Here is a 26,745-nt window from a genome sequence, read left to right as displayed (position 1 = left end):
TGTCAATATTCTAGCTGCAGCTCTCTCTGTGAAAAAAAAGACCTTCGGTTCTAATACAGTAAGAAGTCTTGTGCCTTCTGCCAGCACCCTTAAAACTGTTAGCTTGCAAGCAGGGTAAAATCTCAGACCCTACACAGTTCTTGACAACCTCTCATTTCTTTCTCGCATAACACATCTCTCCAATCCATCAACTAATTCCCCTCACACCTGTGATCCTGAATGCCACCTTGGTAATTTAGGCCAAGGGGAAACTACTCATACAGAGGTGAAGACAGATCAAATTAAAGAGCAAGATTGAAAGTAGGGCAGGACCTGGTGACAGGGCTGAGATATCAGGAAGTTTGGTTTAAGCCCAAGACCAGAGAAGGATCATTGTAATTCTGGGCTGTTAATAGCTATATTGTTAGTTGTATGTTTCAGTCAACTGACTGACAGGCAATTCTAAACATGTTTAGGTGAACGAACTTGTTGGTTTTCCCATCGGTAATATGAAATAAGTGGGATTAGATTGTTTCTTAGGCTCCTTCCAGCTTTACATTTGTGCTTTATAAATCTGTAACAAGGCTGCCTAGTGTACACATTAAGCACTTGACCTAATTTGAAATAATGATTGCAAAAGAGGACTATGATACGGTGCAAAGAACACAGCATTAGACGTTAAAAAGCCTGAATTCTAAGCTCAGTTTGCTACTACCTGGTTGCGTGATCCCTGGAGGATATAGGTATGGGATATATAAGATGACTCTAGATGGTTCAGTGGTGTGTCATCAACTTACATAGTGAAAAAATTACTTCCTTTTCATTTTTCTGATTATGTCCAAGAGAGTCTTAGCTTAGTGTTGATTTCTTTAACAACTTTCTTTCTTCCCCCCACCACCCCAGTGCTTGGGATGAAATCCAAGACCTCACTCATGGTAAGCAAGTACTCTACCACTGAACTACACCCTGGATTTTTAAAAATTTTTAAATTTTAATTAATTGATTTTTGAGACAGGGTCTTGCTAAGTTGCCCAAGTTAGGCTCAAACTTGGGATCCTATTTCCTCAATAGCTGCGATTCCAGGCGAGTGCCACTGTGCCCTACTTTCTAACAACTCTTTGATAGCTGCTAACCTCCCCTTTTGGTAAAGAGAGGGAAGTCTGAGGTTCAGACACTTTATAGGCAACACAACTACAGAGTATTTAATAACATTGCCCGTCCCATTGCTTTGTTTATTTTTATTTTGCCTTCCATTTATGGCAGATAATACAAGTTTACCATTTATGGGAATGATAGAATTTTCTTTAAAAATTTTTATGAAAATTTTCTAAAATTGATGGTAGTGATGGTTGTACAACTCTCCAAATATAGTAAAAGAAATTGAGTTGTGCACTTCCTGTGGGTGAATTGGGTGATGTGTGAATTTTATCTCAATAAAGGCATTCCTAAAAGTAAATTAGGGGCTGTGGGTGTAGCTCAGTGTGTGTAGAGCACTTGCATAAAATTCAGCAGCCATGGGTTTGATCCCCAACAGCAAAAAAAAAAATTAAAAATTGAGCTACCTTCTGCTGGGCTTTTCTACTATCAGCTACTTGCCTGTTCAGACTTTGGCCAATTACCTAGCATTGGAATAGAGCTGACCCTTGACCCCCTGAGGTTTAGCAGGGTGTCTTGGTCCCCACCAACTTTCTGGTTTGAGGGTGATTCTCCTACAGCAAAGTAATCAAACCTAAGCTACTTCTCTGACGCCACTGCCAGTCCCCACCTCAGGCCACCACCATCTGTTGACCAGGCAACTATAATGACCTTCAACCTTGCACTCTCCATGCCTTCTCCAAGTCTAGTTCAAAGTAGATTTTCTGAAGTAAAACCAGATTGTGAAACTCTCCCACTTGTCCTCCAGTGTTCCCTGCTGTCCTGTGTGTGCAATCTTGCCCTCTCAGCCCGGATTCAAAGCACCTTTGTGAACCAGTGTCTACTGAACTCGCCAGCCTCTTCCCAATCTACTCTTCATCTCCACTGTGCGAGTCATGTGACATGATTTACAAACCTCTGAAGGCTTCTTAGATGTCCTGGACACAAGTACATGCTCATTAAGTAGTAATTAAGGTGCTGAGCCCTCCTGCCACGAGCCTTTGTCCCTGTCTGTAAGATGTTTTCCTCCCCTCTATATTCTCCCGACTAGTTTTGACTGGTCCTTGTAGATTCTTCTTACATGTCATATTCTCAAGGAAGACTTCCCTAACCTCCCTCTTAGGAGTACCTTTATGTACTTGGCTAGTGTCCTAGGCTTTCCTCTATCATCATGAGGCAGAACTAGTCAAACTGTCTATATTTATATTTTAGGTATGTACTTGCCATATCTGAGTGACCTTAGGGAAGTCACTTAACCTCTCTGTGCCTCCATTTCCTCATCTATAAGATGGAGATAATAATAATAGCTACTAACAGGGTGCCCATGATGATTACATGAAACAGTGAATAAGATCTGGTCAATGTCAGCTCGGAGGCTGGCATACAGTGAACACTTGATAAACGTTAGCTATTATTATTTCAGCACACATCACAATCTATGGTAAACAACAGTTCCCTGCTTTGTCTTCCTCAAGGGCAGGGAGTATGTCTCATTCACCAGCAAATCTCTGGGTGCCACACATGGAACCTGACCCCCATGGTGCTGAGTGCAAATCTTTGAATGGATGAATAGAATGAATGAATGTCTTGCTTCTTAATTTAGTTCAGCAGATGTGGCCGGATCCTGAAGTCCTTTCTGGATTCCCAACACCAATCTTCCTTATTCTGGTCTAGCAAGATCGCTGCCTGAATCTTGTTGATGGCATTCTGATTTCAGATTTAAATATCTGGTTTCAATATAAGACAGAAACACCCCCCAGGTAGTGCAGAAGGGAAATTTCTTTTTGCACGGTTTGTTAGAAATGTCCTCTCAGCACCGCCACCTCCCTTTGCTTTAATGAGTCACATTGAGTTGTGGGCAACACCCAAACAGAGCAGGTCATTCATGCTTCCAACAAGGGTTTGCTGGGCTGGGCCCTGTTGGGTGCTGAGGATGCCCAGGAGGGGAGGAGAGGGGAGGGGAGGAGCCCTGCTACCTGGGAGCTTCCTGCAGAATGTCCACATCTAGCTGACCAGACATGGAGACAGGCATTTCTAGCCCTGGGTGCACACAGCAGGTGTCAGGATCTGACTAAGCCATAGGACACTGGGAGCCAGTGCAGGCTTAAGTCAAAGGTGAGGGCAAGAGTAGTGACAGGAGGCAGAGCTGAAGCTGGCTGAGGTCAGGGTCCATCAGGTGATGTCCTCCAAGGTCCGGTACCTCAGAGAGAAGACTTCGTCTTCTTTTTTTTTTTTTTTTGTACCAGGAATTGAACCCAGGATTGCTTCAACACTGAGCCATATCCCTAGCCATTTTTTGTTTTACTTTTTTTATACAAATGTTTTATTACATCAACGTAAAATGTATACAACGTAAAGTGTTTTATGTTTTATTTTGATACAGGGTCTCACTAAGTCCTAAGGGCCTCACTAAGTTGCTGAGGTTAGCCTCAAACTTGCAATCCCCCTGCCTTCACCTTCCAAGTTGCTGGGGGAGAGAAGACTTCGAAAAGAGCAGGCCTGGTGTAGGGATTGTTGTCAACCTCACTTTTGGGTGTGTGTGCTTTCCTCTCTCCAGGTAAGAGCTGGAAGGTAGAGAGGAAGCCACTCAGGACTTCCCACCTCAGGAAACAAGGGTGAAGAAAACAGCGGCAGTCACAGACAGTATTCCAGAGCAGCCTCGGGTCTCCTGTCAAGACCTGCCTCGGGAAGGTGTGGCTGTGGGGCTGGATGGCCAGGCCTGTTTCTGGGGCTGGCGCCTGGCAACAGGAAAATGACAAATACTGAGGACTGAGGCACAAGGCCCAGAATCGGCTACTAAACCAACCGAGTGTCCTTGTACAAGTCATTTCACCTCTTGTGCCTCCATTTCTTCACTTAGAAAAGAAGTGTTGGGACAATGCTAAGTGTTTGCAACCTTCTGATATGAAGACCTCTTTTAAAAAGCAAAATAATTCAGCTGGGTGCAGTGGCGCATGCCTGTAATCCCAGCGGCTCAGGAGGATGAGGCAGGAGGAGCATGAGTTCAAAGCCAACCTCAGCTATTTAGCAAGGCCCTAAGCAACTTAGCAAGACCCTGTCTCTAAATAAAATATAAGAAAGGGTTGGGGATGTTGCTCAGTGGTTAAGAATCCCGGGATTCAATCTCTAGTACCAAAAAAAAAAAAAAAAAAAAAAGTAAAACAATTCAGGCTGGGGATGTAGCTTAGTGGCAGAGTGCTCACCTGGCATGTGCAAAGCCCTGGGTTCTACCACCAGCACCTAAACTCCACGTAATAGCAGTGGTAATTTTGGTATCTGCTGATTTAAGCACACACACACACACACACACACACACCAAGCAAAATAATGAAAACCAATAATTTGTGTTCTGCATTTCTTTAATCAATAGGAACACCTACCATCATTTACGAACATTAGAGGTGTAACATCCTTTAAGGCTCAGAGTCACAACCTCCCTGCAAAGCTCCTGCCCAAATGCAACCAGTTGCACTTTCATCTTCCTTAGAACTTACAGAAATTAGTTGCTTGTGCCTCTGATTTGAAAAACACAGGGACGCCAGAGCACTGAGCCAGTATTTTTCAAACTTGTACTTAATATAATAAGTACTTATTATTACTTATGTATCAATGATATAACTATGATGAAGTAAAACTTAGAGGCAGAGGTGATAGGTGACATTTGTCACTTGTTTGGCTACCCAGTTTTAGAATCCCTTCCCAGGTTTGTGGAAGTCTCTATCTTATGAGTCTCAGTGGAAGTTGAAGCCCATTGCTCAGGTCTTATCCTGAAGGCTGATTAAACTCCAAACACTTGCTTCCCAGCTTCCTTTATCCACAGGGCTTAGACGTAGGATCTGGGCTCAGCCAATCAGAGGCACTGCCTTGGACTCTGACCAAGAGCCCAGGCCAACTGCAGAGCCCAGTGAAGACCCCTTTTCTGGTGAAAGTGGCCATAGCTGTTAGTCTTGTCCAGCTTCCAGGGGGGACAGCAAGAAGATCGTCATGCAGGCCCCGCGTGGTCTCAGAACAAGTTTCCCTCGGATCTGAGGCCAAGCAAGACTCTCTGGAGAACTTCTGCATCACAATTTGGCCTTGCTCCTAGCTGTGGCCCAGCAGCCTTTGTTCTCACTCACGACCTGAGCCTGGCTTTTCAGCCTTCCCAGAAATTCTTTCCATAAATTCCTCTTTGGCTTAAGTCATCCAAGGCCAATTCTTGCTGCATGTTTAAGTCAGAGCTCTGACCAATTCAGTCTCATTGTCAATCTCAACATCCAACCTATTTTTTTTATTTTACTTGGGAACACATAGTTCCAAGAAAATTTTGATCATACAGCTGGGAGGTTATACATAATATTAGCACCCACTATATGCTAGGCCTTATTCTCATCATTGTGCATGTATTAACTCATGTAAATCCTTGGAGACAGGTTTATCATTAACTACGACCCCCAGCTATTTTGAGGTACTAGGGCTTGAACTCAGGGGTGCTCTACCACTGAGCTATATCCCCAGCCCTTTTTTATTTTGAGACAGGGTCTTGCTAAGTTGCCCAGGCTGGCCTCAGCTTTCGATCCTCCTGCCTTGGCCTCAAAAGTAGCTGGGATTATAGGCCTGTGCCACCGTGCCTAGCTAATACTTGCCTTAGGATGAGAAATTTAAGATATGGAGGAATAAGTAATTTGCCCAAAAATCAAGATCAAGGGCTTGAATCAAGGATCAAGGCAGTTCACTCCAAGGTCTGTACTCTTAACTCCTGTTAATGGCTTTCCCCATCACAGTTTCTTTCTGTCTCTCTGTGCCCCCCTCCATAGTGCTAGGGGTGGAACCCAAGGCCTCCCACATGTTAGGCAATTGCTCTACCACTGAACTACATCCCCAGTTCCACAGAAAGAGAAGTAGCAGAAATTTTGCAGCAAAGTTGAATGATGAGTAACTATAAAATTGTCCAACAACTCCCCTTCATCCTTATCATAAACATAAAAATCAAGCAATAAACAACTAAAACTTACAACCCAAACTTGTACTAAAGGAACAAGACTACTGATCACTCTTCCAGTGGTATTTATTGTGGCAGGCCTGGTTGTTTATGGAGCCTGGTACACCCAGGTGCAGGAAATGCTCAGCTCTCCAAGGCTCTGCCCTTCATAAGCAACGTGCCCAGGCTAGCGCAGCACAGCAACATGCAAACGTCACACCCACTCTCAGGCCAGTCCAGGCTTAGGGACAGCAGGAGGAACTTGTGTCAACATCTGCATAGAACTGAGTTGAAAGGAAGGAAAGAAAGAGGGAGGAAAAGAGGGAGAAAGCCCTCAAAACAAAACAAATAAGAAACAGACTGAAAGGTTATGTCAGAGGGGCACAGAACCCAGCTGAGGCAGGATCATTCCAAGATCAAGGCCAGCCTGGGAAAGTTTGTTAGAATCTGTCTTAAAATAAAATGGGCTGAGGACATAGCTCAGTGGTAGAGCACTTGCATAGCATGTGCAAGGCTTCTGGGTTCAGTACTCAGTACTGCAAAATAAGGGGTGAGGGTAGAGGTCAATGAAAAGAGCTCCCAATGACCAAAGCAGGAACAAATTTTGAGCCACAAAATTTGTGGTACTGAAAAGTAGTACTGAATCACAAGCCAAAGCCTTCAATAGATGCACCTGTGAGCCCCTTCATATAACAAAATTTTTTGAATATTTATTTTTTAGAAGTGTTGGACATAATACCTTTATTTATTTATTTTTATGTGGCGCTGAGGATCAAACCCAGGGCCTCACCCGCACTAGGCGAGCACTCTACCACTGAGCCACAACCGCAGCTCCTACAAATTTTTAAAAGAATAGAAACAAACACTTTTTTAGCCAGGTGATCAAGGTCAGCATCAACATTCACAAATCATGTTAATATGTATCTTTGATATGTTATGAAAATCACACTTTATTTCTGGCTTTACCCCCTAAATCTCACAACCCCAGTTACACATAAGAAAAAAAACAAATTCTATTAGAGAGCCGTCATACAAAATTCTCCAATAGTACTCCTCAAATCTATAAGGTCATCAAGGACAAAGAAAGGGGCTGAGAATGTAGTTTAATGGTAGAGTGCTTTCTAGCATGCAAAATGCCCTGGGTTCAATCCCCAGTTCTGCTCTCCTCCCCCCCGGCCACCTCCAAAAAAAAGGGAAAAGTCCCCTAAGAGCAAGAGGAACATAAAGAGGCATGATACCTAAATGTAATATGGTATCCTAAATAGAATTCTGGTACCAAAAAAGGCCATTAGGTAAAAGCTAAGGAAATCTGAATAAACTATGGGCTTTAATAATGTATCAACATTGGTCCATCAGTTGTGACAAAAAGGTGCCATACCAATGTAAAATGTTAATCACATGGAAAAGTGGGTGCTAGGGTAGGGAAGGGTATGAATAGAACTGTATTATCCACTCAATTTCTGAGAAATCTAAAATTTTTCTTAAAAGTAAAATCTATTAATAAAAATAACAATAAAATTGACTGCCTTTCAAAAAAATGAGTTTTTCTGCTGATGTAAGTTATACCATTAAGATCTCAATGTACTAAAAAGGAATGTTTAGCTAAGGCGTAGTGGTGTACATCTGTAGTCCCAGTAACTCAGAAGGTGGAGGCAGGGGAATTGCAAGTTCAAGGCCAGCCTCAACAACCTAGCAAGATCCTGTCTCAAATTAAAAACAAACAAACAAACAAACAAAAAAACCCAAAAACTAAACACTTTATAACAGTTTTTTGAATAACTAAATATATCTTTGTTTTTAAATATTTTTTAATTGTGGTTGACACAATACCTTTTTTACTTATTTGTTTTTTTATATGGTGCTAAGGATCAAACCCAGGGCCTCGAATGTGCTAGGTGAGTACTCTACCGCTGAGCCACAACCCCAGCCCCAACTAAATAGATCTTAATGAGATTCTTATCCTCCCATTGGCACCCCTGAATCACCTCTGAGCAGCTGGATAGAAGAGAAATCAAAGATAACGTTCTTAAGTCTCCATCTCTGAACCTCCCTGGATCTCTGAGATGGAGAGTTGGTTCCTTAAAACCAACTCACCAGTTCCCCTCCTCCCCTCTGGTACCCAGACACTGTGTGAGCAACTGTGCTGAGCCAGGCTGCAGTTGTCTTTGTCCTGCATCTGCCTGTCAAGCCCAGTGCTCTGCAGCAGTGGGAAGGGCAGAAGGCTGGAATTAAGTGGGGCAACAGATGGTTTGGACATGTCATGCAGTTGACGCTCAGCGGCACTATCCAGCCTGCCAAGCTGTGTACATTTCAAACGTTTGAGGTTCAACCAAAAGAGACAAGTAATGATTTTAAATCACTTGCTGAAACACATGGCTAATCCTTGCGTAGCCAGCGAAGAGTGCTTTAAAACCCCACTTAAATCCAATGGGGGGAACAAGGAAACCCTGTGTGCTTTCTGAGCTTTGAACCTAGATCAGGCCATCCTGGGGACAGTGGAACATTTGTCCAGGAGCCCAAAGTGGGTCCTTGCTTTAGGTGACATTCAGGTGTTTCAGTCTATGTGTTTATTTGAGGTGAGGGTGAAAAAGGGAAAAGGCTCTTTGACAGGTAGTTTCCGATCCTGAGAAATTACACACCCTGGCGTTCCATTTGCTCCATAAGTTCAATCACTCTTTTTTCCCTGTCCTGATTCAGATCCTTCTTGTTCCTTGTGTGGATTCTGCCACCAGTCTTTAACAGTTGCTTCTCTGTCCTGTGTCATTAGGCTGTCCTGCTGCACAGGGAATATCCCATCTTGAAGATTTCCTTTCCTTGTCCCCATCTACCTCTCCAGCTCCTTCTTTCTTGGTTTTAATGATGACCTGGTTTTCCTTCCACCTCTTTAGTTCTTCTTCTCATCTCCTTAGCAGGCTCCCCTGCCTTCACCTGGCCTATGTACATGGTGGGGGTACTGCATGGCTGGGTATTCAAATAGTATCTCATCTCAGAGCTCTAAAGACCACCTAAATACTGAGGGTTCCCAATTTTATATCTCCTTTCTTGAATCCAGATTCATCCATTCAACTGCTTTCCTTACAACTCCGTGGGGCTAACCAGCACCTCAAATATATGTTCAAAAAGGGAGTTCTTGATTCTCTTTATCCTCAAAATCTCCCCCTCATTCCTCCCCACCTCCTTACCCTTCAGCATCTTTGTCCATCTCTTTGCTTAGGCCAAATTCTAGAAGTCATTTTTTCTTCTTCCTTTTCCCTCATCCTCCACATGCAATCCACCACCACGTTCATTTAATCCCACCTCCAATGTATCTCGTGACTACCCTATTTTACTTTCCATCTCCACAGGCACCTTCATAGTCTAGGTCACCATTAATTTCCACTTGGACGAATGATAAAGCCTGTTGACTGGCCTTCCTGCTTTTCAACAGTCCATCCTAAATTCATTCTCTACCAGCAGGGAGAATGAGCATCTCAGAATGTGATTTATTGACATTCGGCCATTCTTTCATTAAAAGAATATCTATTTTCTATTACGTGTCAGGTAATAAAGTCCTTGATAAAACCTAATTGTCTTCTTTTGGGGAAATAGGCAAGCAACATATTTAAAATGAGTTCATTGTATGTTAGAAAAAAAATAGATAAAAGAGAAAAAATAGGTTAGGGTAGGGGGATCCTAGGGAGCCTAAGTATGTGTGTGGTTTTTGTTTGTTTGTTTTGTTTTTGTTTGTTTTTTGGCAGGGGTTGTTATAATTTTAAGTAGGGAAGTCAGAAATATTTGCTCTCTAAGTATCATTTCCCATGAAAGGGGTTCTTTGTAGAAATGTCTAAGTGTGAGCTTAGAAATGCATGAGATGATTTCAGAACATCTTGTTCCACCAGAAATCAAAGAAGCTAGCCAAAGACCACTGTGGTGACATCAAAAGGATTTGGATGTCACGTTCAAGAGGCTCCCACTGGTCAAAGATAGAATCATTTGAGTGTCTAAAAGAATAGTGATCTTTATGGATCAAAATAGATACATTTCAAAATCCCTGAGTTCATAATGATACTTTTAAAGGAAAGAACGCAACTCATTGGTCACCTTTGGAGGATACTAGGGATGATAATCAATGAAGGAAAGAATTAAGCAGAAATCCTACTTTCCCTACATGAGAAAAGCCAGGGAAATCAAACAGTTGATGAAGAAATGAGGAAAAGTCTATCTTTATAAACATATTCTGGCTAAGACATAAAAGAGGGAGTGACGGGATTAAAATATCACGATTTATAACCTCTAGAGAAATAATCAATCTAGGCTACCATCATCAATAGCTGCTAACATCATAAAAAAAAAAAAAAAGACAGCCAGATATTATTTGACTCCTCGTGGATGGTCACAATACATCTTGTGCAATAGCTACGGTTGGTTCTCAGATGAACAGAGAATGCCCCGTTAAATTTGAATTTCAAGCAAATATCAAATACGTTTTAGCATAAGAATATCTCAAATATTCCATGAGACATATTAAGAATTATTTTTTTGTTCAGCTGAATTTCAAATTTAACTGGGCCTCCTGTATTTTTGTTTACTAAACCTAGACCCTAGGAGTCATCTGGCAAAAAACAGTCAGATCTAAATCTGTTTAAGTCCCCAAATCTAACAAAATACAGGCAATTGAGAAATATGTCAAACACCATGGCAATGTGATCAGCAAGGTTCAGACTGTGGAAAGCTTTGACCTGTGGGATAAACCATCCAACATTATCAACAAATGATAAAATAGTTCCCCCCCCCCCAGGGGAAGGGAGTATTGTTTGTTGGTTGGGTTTTTTTGTTTGTTTGTTTGTTTGTTTGTACTAGGGACTGAACCCAGAGGCATTTTACTACTGAGCCACATCCCCAGCCCCTTTTTTTTTTTTTTAATCTTTATTTTTATTTATTTATTTATTTTTATGTGGTGCTGAGGATTGAACCCAGTGCCTCACACATGCAAGGTGAGCGCTCTACCACTAAGCTACAACCCCAGCCCCCTCCAGCCCCTTTTTTTTTTTAATTATTACTTTTTATTTTGAGATAAGGCCTCACTAAATTGCTGAGGCTGGCTCTAAATTGTGGTCCTCCTCTCCTAGCCTCCCTAGCCCCTGGGATTACAGGCATGCACCACCATGCCCAGCTAAGTAGTCTGTTTTCTGTTGCCAATAACACAGTACCACATATTGGGTACGTTTTTAAGAAAAGAGGTTTATTTGGGCTCACAGTTCTTCTGGTGCAAGGTCAAGGGGCTATATCTGATGATGGCCTTTTTGCTGGCAGAGTCTTGAGGTCACCCAGGGCGTCACAGGGCAGAGACAGGAAGCATGCATGTGTCTGTGTCCTTGTTTTTCTGCCTCTTCTTAGAAAGCCACAATGTTCAATGAGGGAGGGGTGCCACCCTGATGACTTTAATCCTGATCACCTGCCAAAGGCCCCGCCTCCAAACACTTGGTTAGGTTTCCGCCCTCTTAATATCTCACAACTGAGGTTAAATTTTAATACATGAAATTTTAACACACTCAAATCATCCAAATCATCAAAGAAAGAGGGGAAAGTGTGTGTGTGTTGTTTGGATTCTGATTCAAAAAATCAAAGGTAGGTGTAACCACGATGAAAAATAGCCCAGTTTAGGAGATCCACGGTACTCTGACTCCAGGGCTCTCACTGGCTCCCACCTTACATACTAACGTCCAGCAACATCAAACCAAATCGAATCCCTAGAGCTGATCTTGAGATGTGCCTGGAGTCAAGTCGTGTTTTACAAAACCAGTTTGCAATGCCGGGCACAGTGGTGCATGCCTGTAATCCCAGCCACTCAGGAGGCTGAGGCAGGACAATGGAAAGCTCAAAGCCAGCCTCAGCAATTTAGCAAGGCTCTAAGCAACTCAGAGCTGGGGATGTGGCTCAGTGGTAATGCACTCCTGGGTTAAATCTCCAGTACCAAAAAAAACAATAACAACAATGAAAAACCCCAAACCAAAACAAACAAACAAACAACAACAACAACAACAAAAAAACAAGTTGCAAGAGAAGGAGCAATGTAGGGAGGAGGAAAAAACTCAGACCCTCCTCTTGGGGTAGGACGAGATGAGAGCTGAGATGCAGCAACTGCAATGTGAGTGGAACTTTGAGAAGAGCAGAAGTGTTTTAAGGTGAGATTAGGGAGATTTGGTGATGATACGCCCCCAACCCTGCCTATTCATGGAATGCCTTTGGAGCAGAGTGACTTTGATGCTGTGACAGATCTCCAAGATATATAGCAGGGTGGCTCAAGAAGTCATGATTACCTTCAGGCCATATCCTGCCAGATTGGTTTATATCTATCTCCCCATGGCAAGCCCCTCGAGGGCAGAGACTATTTTCAACTTTAGATTTCCCCGCTGTCTACATAAAGCGCCTGTCACTTCATACACATCTTATGAATGAATGAATGAGTAAAGCCCCCTTCATCCTTTGCAGAGATGGTCTTCTGACATAACACATGTTGTTATTAGATATGTGAGTGCCTCCTAAAACATTGAACCTACCCCTGGTCATCTCCAGGGTACTGCGAAGCAATGCTTTCGACTTAGAAACACACTCACTGTGCAGAAGCCAGGGAGCCACTTTCTCAGGCATCCTTGAGACACTCACTTCCCTCTGTGAATGGAAAGCCCGGGCTGCTTCCTGTTTTCACTCACTCTGTGAGTGTCTGCGGTGTACATGTCTTGTGATGTGTTACGGCAGCTGTGACGGGGCTCTCGTTGCTATTCAATGACAGCTTCGGAAGGAGAACCCTGCACACGTTGGGAAAAAAGACTGAGGGCAACCCAGAGTCACTCTGGAAGGGACCAGCTGTTCTGGGAGGTCTCAGTCCTGCACTGGTCACCATCTGTCTACTCAGGGGAAAGGTAGAGGAGATGAATGCCACGGCTGCTTTCACCCTGATTCTCTGTCTAGAGGAAAGGAAACACAAAAATGAGAGAAAGGTGACCACGTGAGAACCTTGGTTTCCGTTAAAAAAGAGCCTCCTTATATGACCATGATGTGGTAAGCCATGTTGGCTCTGAAGGATACTGGAAGACCCCAAAACTTCTATTCTCCTTCAAAAGTGAGTTGTCCTCACTAAGAGTATGCTGTAAGATAGGTAGGCATTGCTCAATGAGGAGACCCAGAAAGTCCAAGAGAGCATCAGCCCCAGACAGAAGGAGCAGGAAGGTCAGGGGCCATTGACCACAGAAGGTATGCCATATGGGTTTGTTCAATGAATAAATAAATGAATGAGAAAGATTATCATACACATGGAAGTGTACATTCTGTAATGTCTATTAAAAATTAGAAAAAAAAAAGCCTAATTTCCCCATTATTTCAATCTCACATAGGTCCCCAAATTGGCATTTCCAGATCTTTCTCAAGAAGCTGAGTCAAGCCAGGCACAGTGGCACATGCTTGTAATCCTAGCTGCTCGGGAGGTTGAGGCAGGAGGATCGCAAGTTCAAGCCAGCCTCAGCAATTTAGCAAGTCCCTAGCAACTTAGCAAGACTCTATTTCAAAAAATGTAAAATAAAAAAGGGCTGGAGATTTGGTTCAGTGGTTGAGCACCTCTGGGTTCAACCCCTGCAACCGCCCCCTTCCCCTCAAATAAGCTGAGTCCAACTCATTTAGTATCTAGGACAGCACTAGAAACCCAGGCTTTTTGTTTGTTTTGTGGTACGGGGAATTGAACCCAGGGCCTTGCACACACTGAGCATGTGCTCTACCATTGAGCTGTACTTATAGTCCTTTCTAATTTGGGGGAGGCTGGGTACTGGGGATTGAACTCAGGGTCACTCAACCATGGAGCCACATTCCCAGCCCCATTTTGTATTTTATTTAGAGATAGGGACTCACAAGTTTACTTAGCACCTTGCTTTTGCTGAGGTTGGCTTTGAACTTGAGATCCTCCTGCCTCAGCCTCCTGAGCCGCTGGGATTACAGGCATGCGGCACAGCATCTGGCAAGCCATATGCCCTTTAACAGAGGGAATACCTCAGCTCCTACCTTCCTGCCCATCCCTCTTGCTCAGTTCCGGTTGCCTGAGTTTCCATGGGTTGCCACCTACCAGGATTTTCCCAGTGTGCACTGACATGCCAATGGGCGTTGCCTCTGCCCGTGGGTGCCTCTTCCGGACTATTCCTCACTCCTCCCTTGGCAGCTGGTATGTGGGCCAGGCCCGGTCACCACACCCAGGTTGATACTCAGCGCCCTGAGCTCTGGCTCATCTGACAGAGGGGTCAGGCAGTCTGTGACTCCATTTATTTATTTTGGTCCCTCCTAATTTAGTTATTTAACAGCTTTATTGAGACATAGTTCATATCCCATAAAACCCACCCTTCTAAAGTGTGCAATATAGTGATTTTAGTATATGTACAGAATTGTGCAACCATCACCATTACCTAATTCCATAACATTTTATCACTCCCCCAAAGAAATCCCATACCATTAACACTCATTTTCCATTCCCACTTCCCCTCAGCCCTTAGCTACTACTCTCTGTCTCTGTGGATTTGTCTATTCTAGATATTTTATAGCACTCTACCTCTGAGCCACATATGTGGCCTTTCGTGCCTGACTCCTTTCATATAACACAATGTTTTGGGGTTGTTTTTTGTAGTGCTGGGGATTGAACCCAGGTTCTTGCATATGCTAAACAAATGTTCTACCACTAAGCTACAACCCCAGCCCAACAAGGTGCATCTAGATTGTGACCTTTTTCAGTATTTTACTCTTTGCATAGCTGAATAATATTCCATTGAAAGGATATACCAGATTTTATTTATCTATTCATCCGTTGACAAAAATTTGGCTTGTTTTCCGCTTTGGGACCATAAGAAAACTTTTGCTATGAACATTCAAACATATGTTTGAATTTTTGGACATATGTTTTCAGAATTGCTGTTTAACTCATTAGGGAACTGCCAGAATGTTTTCCAAAAAGCTTGCAACATTTTACATTCAAGGCACAAAGTTCCAATTTCTCTATATCTTTGTTAGTGTTTGTTATTACACTATATATATTTTTTCTTTTTGAGGTGTTGGCAGTTGAACCCAGAGCCTCATGCATGCTAGGCAAGGGCTCTACCACTGAGCTACAGCTACAGCTCATATTATCTTTTTTTTTTTTTTTTTTTTATAGTCATTCTAGTGGAAATGATGTTGGATCTTTCTGTGTTTTTCGTTTGTTTGGTACCAGGGATTGAAGCCAATGATGCATAATCACTAAGCCACGTCTCCAATTCCCAGCTCCCCTGCCCTTTTATGGACACAATGTCTTTATTTTATTTATTTATTTATTTAGTGCTGAGGATAGAACCCAGTGCCTCACACATGCTAAGTGAGCACTCTTCCTCTGAGCCACAACTCCAGCACCTTCCCAGCTCTTTTTAATTTTTGTTTTGTGAGAGGGTCTCACTAAGTTGCTTAGGGCCTCGCTAAGTTTTTTTGCTGAGGTTAGCTTTGAATTTGTGATCCTCCTGCCTCAGCCTCCTGAGCCACTGACATTACAGGCATGTGCCATTGTTCCTAGCATCACTGTGGTTTTGATTTGCATGTCCCTTCCAGTGAGTGATACTGAATTATTTATTAAACAGATATATAAGTGATACTTATATATGTATTTCTTTGAAAAATTGAGTTTTTTTCTTCTTTTTTTTCCCCCCTTGAGGTGTTAGGGATCAAACTCAAGGCCACACTCATGCTAGGCAAGCATGCTACTACTAAGCTACGTCCCCAGCTCAGTTACTTGTCTTTTAATGTTGAATCACAATATTTTTTAATATTCCGGCTACAAGCCCCTTATCAGACACATGATTTGCAAATATTTTCTCCCATTCTGTGGGTCATCTTTTCACTTTCTTGATGATATTCTTCAAGATGCAAACATTTTAACTTTGATGAAATTCAATTTATATACCTCTTTTCCATTTGCTACCAAGCGCTTCTGTGATGATTTCTAAGAGAACATTGCCAAATTCAAGATCACGAAGATTTACTACTGTTTTCTTCTAAGAGTTTTATAGTTTTAAGCTCTTGTATTTATATCCATTATTCTCTCCCATGATTTTCAGTGTATCATCTCCCAGGGGCAGAAGGGTTTTACAACATCTTTGTTTGTTGTAATTTTCTCTACATCGTCTGTTGTTACCCTTCCTTTGGGAAAAACCATGTCTTTAATAAAGTTGTTCGTGTTTAGTTCGGTGAAACAGGTTTTCGTACCTCCAATGGCCTTTGACTTCCATCATGTCAAAACTCAGCAGGAATTCCACAAGATATGTTTTTTAGCCTACAATTAGTTGGAGCCCCGACACAGACCAAGACTGAAGGAACTTCAGGCGTTGACAACTTTGGAGGTGTCAAGCTCGGTGGTTTAAAGTAGGACAATCTCCTGTGACCTCAATCCTGAGGGAGAAGGAATACAAGTGCAGAACTCTCGAAGGGGGTCTGCTGCTTGGCAAGCTGTCACCTCCCCAGAAGCCTGACCACCCAGGGACACTTCTGCATCTGTGGCTTATTGTTTTGTGGCTTTGATTCTTCAGTTCAGCCATTGTCTGCCAAGATGTTTGCATTTGGAAGTTCTTCATTATGCCTTTGAGAAAATGATTTCACATTTTTCTCTCTGAATCCTGTATTCATTGATCGTTTTAAGTTGGTGGCAAAATTAGTTTTCATTTCCTTGGGCATGGGTTTTGTCTGGTTGTTGATTTTTTTGGTATATTTGGTATATTTGTTCTCAGGTTTGTCAGTAAATCTTTCAATTTTTTTTTTTATTTATCTGAACCTTTTCCAAAATAACAAATTCACTTTATTAAAAAAATCAAACTCTGTTTCACCTCGTGAATTGTCCTAGGGTTTAAATTTAGCATACCTGGAAGAACAGGGCCCAAAAGATAATTTAAATCAGACACATCTTTTCTCAGGTAGCCATAACTTTATCCCTTTTTGAACCAAATCTCCTAAACAATGTAGTTAACAAGGGCTAAATGTGTAAATTTCTATAAGGAGATAAACACCTTCCTTAAGGGAGAAACAGTTAAAATCTAGCCTTCACTTTTTAGTAAGTCAACTCACACAATATGCAGGGATAGCTCAGTCATTCTTCCAAGGGAGATTTTTGAAGCTGATCTGTGACTATTTTCTGTTATCCAATAAATGGAAATAACATCCATCATCCAGAAAGTCAAAGTGTGGTTACAAAAAAAAAAAAAAAAAAAAAACCCACAGAGTATATAAACTCTTAGTGGTCAAAACTCCACTGTCATTTCAAGGTGTGGATTAGGATGATCTGAAGCCCACACAGTGGCATGGGGTCTTGGGCCATCTCACTGTGAGGATGCTTTAACGGAAATAACTGAGTTACCAACTTGTATATAAATGTGTTTTCTTTTTCTTTTTTGGAATAGTAAATTTCACATATGATTGAAAGCCATGAGGTTTTGCTAATCTAGTTGAAATGGTTTGTGTAATATGATGGTCCTTTGGATAAAGCGTTCATGTAAGAAAAGAGATACATTTGTATTTTTTCAAATAATAAAACTTTTCCCCCCGATTTTTGTAGTATGTTTTACTATGATAATAATAATAATTATAATAATAAAAAATTAGGCTAATTATTAGGCTATAATAATAAAGTAGGCTAATTCCTTAGATTCTCACCCTGAACTCAAATGCACGTTCACAGTTTTACAAACACGCAATCAAGAGCACACATTTCCTGCTACTCTACTGGAAAACTTCAAAATAAGCAGCGTTTAATGGTGGAGAAGCAGGCCAAAAGTCTGCTGCTGGAGCTTGGGGCGGGGGCATCCCTAAATTCCAGGTCACAGGGCAGTTTGCCCCGGCAGTTGGCTCGGGGTGCTTCTGCCCCCAACTGGACAACTCAGGGAAGTGCAAGCCCTCTCCCAGGGCGTTTCTACAGGAAAAGGACCCTGAAGAGATGCTATTTCAGAACCTAGTGATATTTGGATAAATTGGCCTCATTGCTCAAAAGTGTTCTGGAAGAGCCTTCCATGGAGCAACTAATCATGTAGCAATCCTTTTATGTTCCCTACCTACTTTTCAACACACACACACACACACACACACTTTTTTATACCTTCCAGCACCTTGAATGTGCTAGGCGAGGGCTCTACCACTGAGCCGCAATCCCAGCCCTCAACACATACAGTTTTAATATCCCAGAATTTATTCTAGGTATTTACATACATTTCTAATAAACAGAAGAAAACATAGATTCACCCTATTTTTTGTTTTGTTTTTTTCTTTTTTGCAGTATGGAGTATTGATCTCAGGGACTCTCTTCCACTGAGCTATACCCCCAGCCCTTCTTGATTTTTCATTTTAAGACAGGGCCTTGCTAAATTTCCCAGGCTGACCTTGAATTCACAATCTACCTGCCTCAGTCTCCAGAGTAGCTGGTATTACAGTGGTGGGCCACCATGCCTGGCTGGTACTTGCTATTCTTTGACCTCCTTCTTTCACCTGTAGCTATAGCCTGGCAGGATCAGAGGTAGGTGAGGCAAGCTAGACCCTATGCCACCCTGAGAATGGCCTCCTTACATAGTGGGCCTTCTGTCAATACATGCAGATCTGCCTTGTTGTCCTTTTAATGTCTGAATGTTTTGTGGCATAAATAGGTCACAATTAACCATTTCTTTCTTGATGAACCTTTGGTTGTTTTTTTTTTTTCAAGTTTTCGCTATTGCTACAAACTGTTAACATCATTAGAGGTATTTTTTTCCTCCCATGCAGTTACAATATTTAATTTATCATTTATTCATTTTATATCTTATTTATGAGACATTTCCTACTTTGAAGTCACAATGCTGTCTTCTTGTATTTTCTTTCTTGTTTTTTTTTTTAATTTAATTTTGGATCCCAGGCAAAGAGAATTGAGTTAATTATTGTCTTTGTTAACTTTATGTTGCTAATAACACAATACCATAGACTGTGTGACTTTTAAAGAAAATAGGTTTATTTTGGCTTATGGTTCTGGTACAAGATTGAGGGGTTTATCTGGTGATGGCCAAATCTTACAGCAGCACAGCACATCACAGGACAAGACTCAGCGAGCATGTATGTATGATGTGTCCTCTCTCCCTTCTAAGAAAGCCACCAGGATGCAATCATGGGTCCTCCACCTTGATGACCTCAGCTGCTCCTAATCATCTCCCTAAGGCCCTATCTCCAAAGCCAGGCTCAGAGGTGCACGCCTATAATCCCAGCTACTCGGGAGGCTGAGGCAGAAGGATCACAAGTTTGAGACCAGCCTCAGCAATTTAGCAAGACCCCGAGGAACTTAGAAAGACTTTGTCTCAAAATAAAAGATAAAAGGGTTGGTGATATAGCTCAGTGGTAAGGCACTTCTGGGTTCAATCCCCAACACACACACATACACACCCATCTTTTATCAACTCAAAGGCCCTACCTCCAAACACATAGTCAAATTAACTGTCCCCACTCTCAATACTTCATGATGGGGATTAAATTCCAACATAAGTTTTTGTAGGAGACAAATCATATTCAAACCATAGCAGCCATGCTCCTCCATGCACTCCACAGCGACTGATCCATGGAAGGTTCCTCTTTTTGTTCATTTATTCTCTTTTATCCCCATTTCCCATTCCCATCCCCCCATCTACTGTGGACAATCATGGCAGTGTGTTTGATAGGTATTAAAGTGTCTGTATGCTTCCTAATAAAGTGTATGCACACAGTGTGTTTATGTAAATGATACTGTGTCATACATCTTGGTCTATTTCTGTTTTTTCTCAACACTGTTCTACAACCTCTTCACATAGCCCTGAGTATTAGTCAGCTTTTTGTCACTGTGACCAAATACCTGACAAGAACAGCTTAGAGGAGGAAAAGTTTATTTGGGGATCATGTTTTCAAAGGTTTCAGTTCATGGTCAACCAACTCCATTGCTCTGGGCCTGAGATGAGGGAGAACATCATGGCAGAAGGATGTGATGGAAGAAAGGGCTCAGCTCAGGGCAGCCAAAGATGAAAGAGAGAGTGTGGAGACATAGTCCAGGCCACATCCCAGTGACCTACTTCCTCCAGCCACACCCCACCTGCCTCCGGTTACCACCCAGTAGTCCTTTCAAATTATTAATCCAACAAAAGGATGAGGTCACACCTCTCATAATCTAATCATTTTCCCTCTGAACATTCCTGCATTGCCTAAAACATGAGCTCTTGAGAGGCAATTTTTAAATCTAAACCATAATACCATGGTATGCTTAGTTTTTGTTTCTAAACTGCAACACATGCCCATAGTGTTGAACTCCTGAAGTCCCAACTCCCATTATCACAAACAGCCTGCGATGAACAACCTCTTGTGTGGTCCTGGGTATATTTCCAGGATGGCCTGCATTTTCTTCTAACATTAGACTTTGTTTTTTCTGCAGTTCATGTACCTGTCCACATTTTATTGGTTTATACATTAGAACATTTGATTTTGCTATGATCTAAACTTTATTATTGAAATTTTCTGTTGGCAAAAAATTCCTAATTTTCACGTAGAACATGTTGGGTTTTTTTTTTTTTTTAGTTGTAGATGAACACAATATCTTTATCTATTTATTTTTGTGTAGTGCTGAGGATCGAACCCAGTGCCTCACGTGTGCAAGGCAAGCCCTCTACCACTGAGCCACAGCCCCAATCCTTAACATGTTGTTTTTAAAAACTCTGAACTAGATTTAAAAAAAAAAAATCTTAGCTCCCAGGTTTGTGTTAGATGATAATAATACCATTTTGTTTGGATCCCTCCTAAAGCCTAAGGACAGGACTGGGGTCACAATAGTTTAACTGGGAGAATATCTCAGGGAGAAAGTAAAGAAGAGGTCAGAATGACACAGGGAAGGAGGGAAAGCCATTGAGCTGGTCATCACTGTAAATGATTGGTTCAATCTCCCTGGACACCTTCTGAAGAATCAGATAGAAACTTCCTAGAATTATCCTGCTGAAATATGGGAGGTTGGGACATTCATCAACAACCTTCAGCCTCCACTGGCAACCTCCCACCACCTGACCTCCATGCATACTTCCTGCTATGACTGTGCGTGTAGGTACACTGGGCAAACTTCCAAACTGAGGACAAAATTCTGAGATAGAAAAGCTGGGGGACTCCATTGGTATTCAAACAGGAAGCCATCCACACACACACACAGGGGCTCTTGACCACAGCTGAAATCTCACACTTAAGTTCCAGCAAGTCTGCTACAGCCACCCTAAGTAGCCTCCTTGTGAGTGTATATATCTTTGTCTCTGTTCTCTGACCTACTTTTTGCCTTGCACCTTGCTACTTATTTATTGACTACACCTGACTTCTCTGTCCCGACCCAGTTAGACCCACTCAAATCTCTCCCTGGGCCTGGCCTATGACAACAGTCCGTCTGCCTCTCTGGCCCCAGCCTCTCCACTCACCCACTGATGAGCCTTCAGCAGCTCAATTCTGGATATTCCTCACTTTGCTCCTGCCCAGCAGATATGCTGCTTTCATAACTCTGTCTTTCTCTTCTGTCCCACTTACATTTTAAACCTGTCAGACTCTGTCAGCAACAGTCAGTCCTACTCAGATCACTGGCTTACTTGATGTGTTAGTCAGATTTCTGCTATTATAACAAAAATATCTGAGATAATTAACTTATAAAGAGAAAAGGTTGTTTTGGTTCACAGTTGTAGAACTTCCAGTCCATGATTGAGTGGACTTGTTGCTTTCAGGCCTTTGATAGGGTTGCTGGATACAATGGTGGAACAACGTGGCAGAATAAACTGCTCACCTCATGGGCAAGAAACAAAAGAGGAAGAAGAAGGGGTCTGGGGTCCCATGATTCTCTTCATTGGCATGCCCACCCACAATGACCTAAAGACTTCTACTGGGTTCTACCTCCTTAAGGTTCTAACACCTCCCAATAACACTATGTTAAGGAGCAAACCTTTAAACACATGGGCGTTTGGGGGATATTCAGCATCCACCTGGACTTGCACGAAGTGCCCTACTCAGCTTCAAATAATAAAAATAAGGAGTAGGATGCCTAATACTGTTTGAGCACTCACTCAATGCATCATCACCTTGTTCTATTTTTGCTACAATCCCAGGAGGTAAGTACTACCATCATGTCGACCTGACAGAAGAGGAACTGGGGTTGGGAGGTGACTCATGTGGCTGATGCAGCCAGGGCTCATGTGCAGGTGTTTGGCCATAAGGGTTTCTTTCAACTACTCCAGCACCCGTGGGGTCAGCCATCAACTGCTATCTGAGCCTTGGGCAAGGGACTTCACTTCTTATGCCTGGTTTCTGACCTTTCAAACAGAATATTCCATCTTGGCTGGTTTGTTGTTGTTTGTGTGCTTTTATAGTTTTCTTGATTTATGGTGTTATATTGCCATGTTCCTCTGCTCCCAGGGCCAAACTTAGCTGATTTCTCTCCCACCAGCCTCCTGATAACTTAAAATTCAACAATTAAAGGTTAATTCATTTGCTCCCCACCCCCAGTTATATGAGAGAGGATACACATTAATCCTTCTTGGCCATTTATACCTTAGCATGAGTAAATTTATGATCCTTTCCCGAGAGCTAGTTTTGAAAGAGGAGACAGAAGAAACATGAATGCTCTAAGCCTGGATTAAAGGAAGCCACTCCAGGTCATCACCCTGGAGAAGAGCAAGAATACATGTGTACCGGGATTGATGTGTAAGAATGTTCTTGGCAGCATTGTTTGTAATAGTCTTGAACTACAAGCAAGCTGTCTGTTAAGAATAGAATGGGCTTTTGGCTTCGAGGTTTACCCCTTCCAGGTGGCATGGTGCAATGAACTCCTGCCTCCAGCCTTCCACCTGCCCCTGCCAGGACCTACCCTGGCCTTCTTGGTACTCAGCACACCGGCCATGTTAGACCAGGCCCTTAAGCCCTTCTTGCAGAGCCACCACCTCCAACCACTAACTGACCCTGTGAATCAGTGTGTGGCCTACCACCTGAGGCGTGTTAGACAGAGCCTCCCAGAGCTGCAGATGGAAGTCATTGCTGACTACGAGGTATACCCCAACTGGCGCCCTAAGATTCTGGCCCAGGCAGCAGCCCATGTGTCAGGAGCTGCTTATTACTACCAATGCCAAGATGTGGAAGCTGACCCATGGGGAACTCAGCACATAGCAGGTGTGTGCATACACCCCCGATTTGGGGGCTTGTTTGCCATCCGAGGTGTCGTGCTGCTGCCAGGGACAGAGACGCCAGATCTGCCACGGAGAAAGCCCCCTGACAGTGGACCTTCTAGAGCTGCCCGAATTACCCTGCTTGAAGGCTTCAATTTCCATTGGCATGACTGGACTAACCGGGATGCTGTGACACCCCAAGAGCGTTACTCAGAAGAACAAAAAACCTATTTTTCCACCCCACCTGCCCAACGCTTAGCCCTGTTAGGTTTGGCCCAGACCAAAGAGGAGCCTAGCACTATATTCCCTGAGTTTCCCTTTACAACATTCACAAAGAAGCCCCAGATTCCCAACAGTGCCCAGAGCTGGCTCAGCCCCAGCATCTCACCACCTATATCCCCTGGCCCTTGATACCTTCCCTATTCTGTGGAATCCCATTTATAGTGGTATCTGCTAGGACTTTTTGGACTTTGGCAAAAGTAAGGTTTTATTTTGGGTACAAGATGACCATTTCTTGGTCCAGATTTTCAATAATAAAGATTAAGGAAAAAAAAAAAAAAAAGAATAGAATGGGCTGGGCATGGTGGTGAAGGCCTGTTATCCCAGTGGCTCAGGAGGATGAGGCAGGAGGATCACAAGTGCGAGGCCAGCCTCAGCAACTCAGCAAGGCCCTAAGCAACTTAGTGAGACCCTGACTCAAAATAAAAACAAAAAAGGACTGGGGATGTGGTTCACTGGTGGTAAAGCAATCCTGGGTTAAATCCCCAATACCAAAGCAAAAAAAAAAAAAAAAAAAAGTACAATGTGAAAATGCACCATAGTGTATTCATATAATATGGCAATGAAAATTATAGCTCTAGTCAGCAATTTATTTGAATCTTGCAACCGGAATATTGAGGGAAAGGAGCGTGATGCAAAATGATGCCTACAGTGGAATCCACATCTGCAAAGTTTGGATCTAGATGGCAGATTATAAAGAATAAAAAGGGAATTAAGGTCACAGAAGCTAGGATGATAGTACATAATTCCGACAGGGAGGGAGGAGGTTGTGAGGCTCTTATGCATGAGGAACTTCTCAGTGCTGATGATTACGGCTTCTTGACTTGAGTGTTGCTGCACAGAGCACTATTTTATGATTATTTGTTTAAACATCCAAATGTGTTCTATCCATTCTTCGATATATATGTTTTATTTCATTCTTTCGAAAGACAAACAAGAAAGTAGGGAAGGATTGAGGGAAGAGGAGAAGGAAGAAAGAAAGGAAAAGAAGGAACGAGAGACAGGAAAGCCAGCCCCTCGCCCTAGACCTCACTGCTTTGCAATAGATAATCCAGACTAGGTTGGGAGACTGCGGAGGGGGAGTGGTCAGGTTTGGGGCACACAACATCTGGGAATTTTCAACCGTACTAGATAAGATACTGCCTGTTCTCCGAAGTGACTGAACCAATTTATTCTCTCATCCCGTTGTTACAGTGACTCACTATTGTTGGATAATATCATTTTTAAAAATTTGCTTCTTTTGTAAATGACTTATTGTTAAGTTACATTATCCTAAATAATTAATGAAGTCAAATGTTTTTTAAAGATCTTTTTATCTTTTCTGAAGTGCCTATACAAGTCTTTGGCCTTTCTCTCCCCATTGGTTAGTCTATCTTCTTCTTACTGGAGTATGTATAGATTTTGGATATTAGGGGCCTGTTGGTTGAAAATATTCATTTGATGACTTGTCACCTGTGTTTCTCTAGGATACCTCAGGGGATTGGCACATCTTTATTGGCAACTTCTGCCCTGTCTGGGTTTTTGTTTGTTCTGGTAGCAGGGATTAAACCCAGAGGTACTCTATCCCTGAATTACATCCCCAGACCTTTTTATTTTTATTTTGAGACAGAGTTTCACTAAGATGCTTAGGGCCTTGCTAAGTTGCTGAGGCAGGCCTCAAACCTGCCATCCTCTTGCCCCAGCCTCCTAAGCTGCTGGAATTACAGGCATGTGTCATGGCAACCACAAACAGCAACTTCTGCCCTTCTTAATGCCATTTGGAGTTTCTGGCACCACAACCAGGGCACTGTTCTTCAAAGAGCAAGCTGCCCAGAGGTGTAGGAATAAAGGTTTGGTCATTGGTTTTGATACAATAAGCCAACAATAAGCAGATGAACAAGAGAGAAGACATGCACATATATTTTGTGCACAAGGCATCAAAAGAATGAAAAGTACACACCCAACAACCCACTAGGATTTACAAGCTTAGATAAGCTCTTTGCTGGAGGATGTAGGCAATTTTAATATTTATTTAGTTTTTGTTGTAGTTGGACACTATACATTTATTTATTTATTTTTATGTGGTGCTGAAGATGGAACCCAGGGCCTCGCATGTGCTAGGTGAGCACAGTACCCCTGAGCCACAACCCCAGCTCAAGGATGTAGGCAATCTTAGAGGAAGAGTAATTGGTTTCTAGGGGAGATGGATGGGCCTGAAGAACAGACAATGGCCCAAGACAAAGCTCCTCTGGGATCTGGGCGTGGTGACAACTCTTTCCTGCCAGTTAATCTTCCCTGTTGGATGACTTTACAGGGTAAGAGCTCAAGACAATTGCATTCCTTCTGCAGGAACTCCTCCTTGGTCAGATAAGGAGAGGGTGGAGAACCACTCCGCCCACCCTGTGCTGGGAGAGAAAGAGGGGTAAGAGATGGGGTAGGAGAAGGTCAGAGACACCTTGTTTCCAAGGCTACTGTTTTTGACCAAGTCCTCAGCATGTCAAAGCTCCCTACTTCGGGGTATCATTCCTTGATCCCCAGCACAAGGGAGAGCCAACCTTATGTGCGCTGTGCACAGAGCCTCCTCTCTCCTCCATTAGCAGAGAAAATGGAGTTTTGGCACCATATCAGCCACGTCCACTTTTACTTCATACATTAGTGCTGCAAAGAATAAAAAATGGGAAAAGACTTAGAGGTTAGTCAACTTCTGAAGTTCTTTTTGGTACTGTGGATTGAACCCCGGATTCTCTAGCACCACTGAGCTACATCCCTAGCCCTTTTTATTTTATTTTGAGACAGGATCTTGCAAAATTGCCCAGACTGGCTTTGAACTTGGAATCCTTTTTTTGCCTCAGCCTCCCAAGTGACTGGCTGGAATTAGTTGTGTGCGACCGTGTCTGATCCCAAAGCCCTTTTTACTAGCATAGATTTTAAGTCTACATGAAAATAATAGATGCTATCTAAACTGTGGGCACAGCTTTACCAGGACAGAGAGAGAAGTTCACATCTTGCCAGGGGCAGTCACCCTGCCTGCGCCAGTGTGGGGAGCCAACATAAAGAACTTTACTAATGGAGTGGGAGGCCTTTAGCAACCCTCCCTAAAATACCCATGTGGACTGAGGACTAGCTTCGTCAGGAAGTGCCGGGTAATGGAGTTGCAGATACACTCTTATTCTATGCTATTGCTATCTGAGAAGAGGCCTGATGCTAGTGAGGAGGTGGTACTGAATTTGGGGG

The 26,745-nt window shown here is 42.7% G+C and overlaps 1 pseudogene; it reads left to right on the top strand.

The window, feature by feature from the left end:
- The first annotated feature begins 22,989 nt into the window (after window positions 1-22,989).
- On the top strand, window positions 22,990-23,664 carry LOC113192354 (cyanocobalamin reductase / alkylcobalamin dealkylase pseudogene; annotated as a pseudogene).
- Window positions 23,665-26,745: the final 3,081 nt, after the last annotated feature.

This window comes from Urocitellus parryii, chromosome 6 (genome assembly GCF_045843805.1).
Source record: "Urocitellus parryii isolate mUroPar1 chromosome 6, mUroPar1.hap1, whole genome shotgun sequence".
Taxonomy (NCBI): Eukaryota; Metazoa; Chordata; class Mammalia; order Rodentia; family Sciuridae; genus Urocitellus; species Urocitellus parryii.
This window is presented reverse-complemented; position numbering and strand designations above follow the sequence as displayed.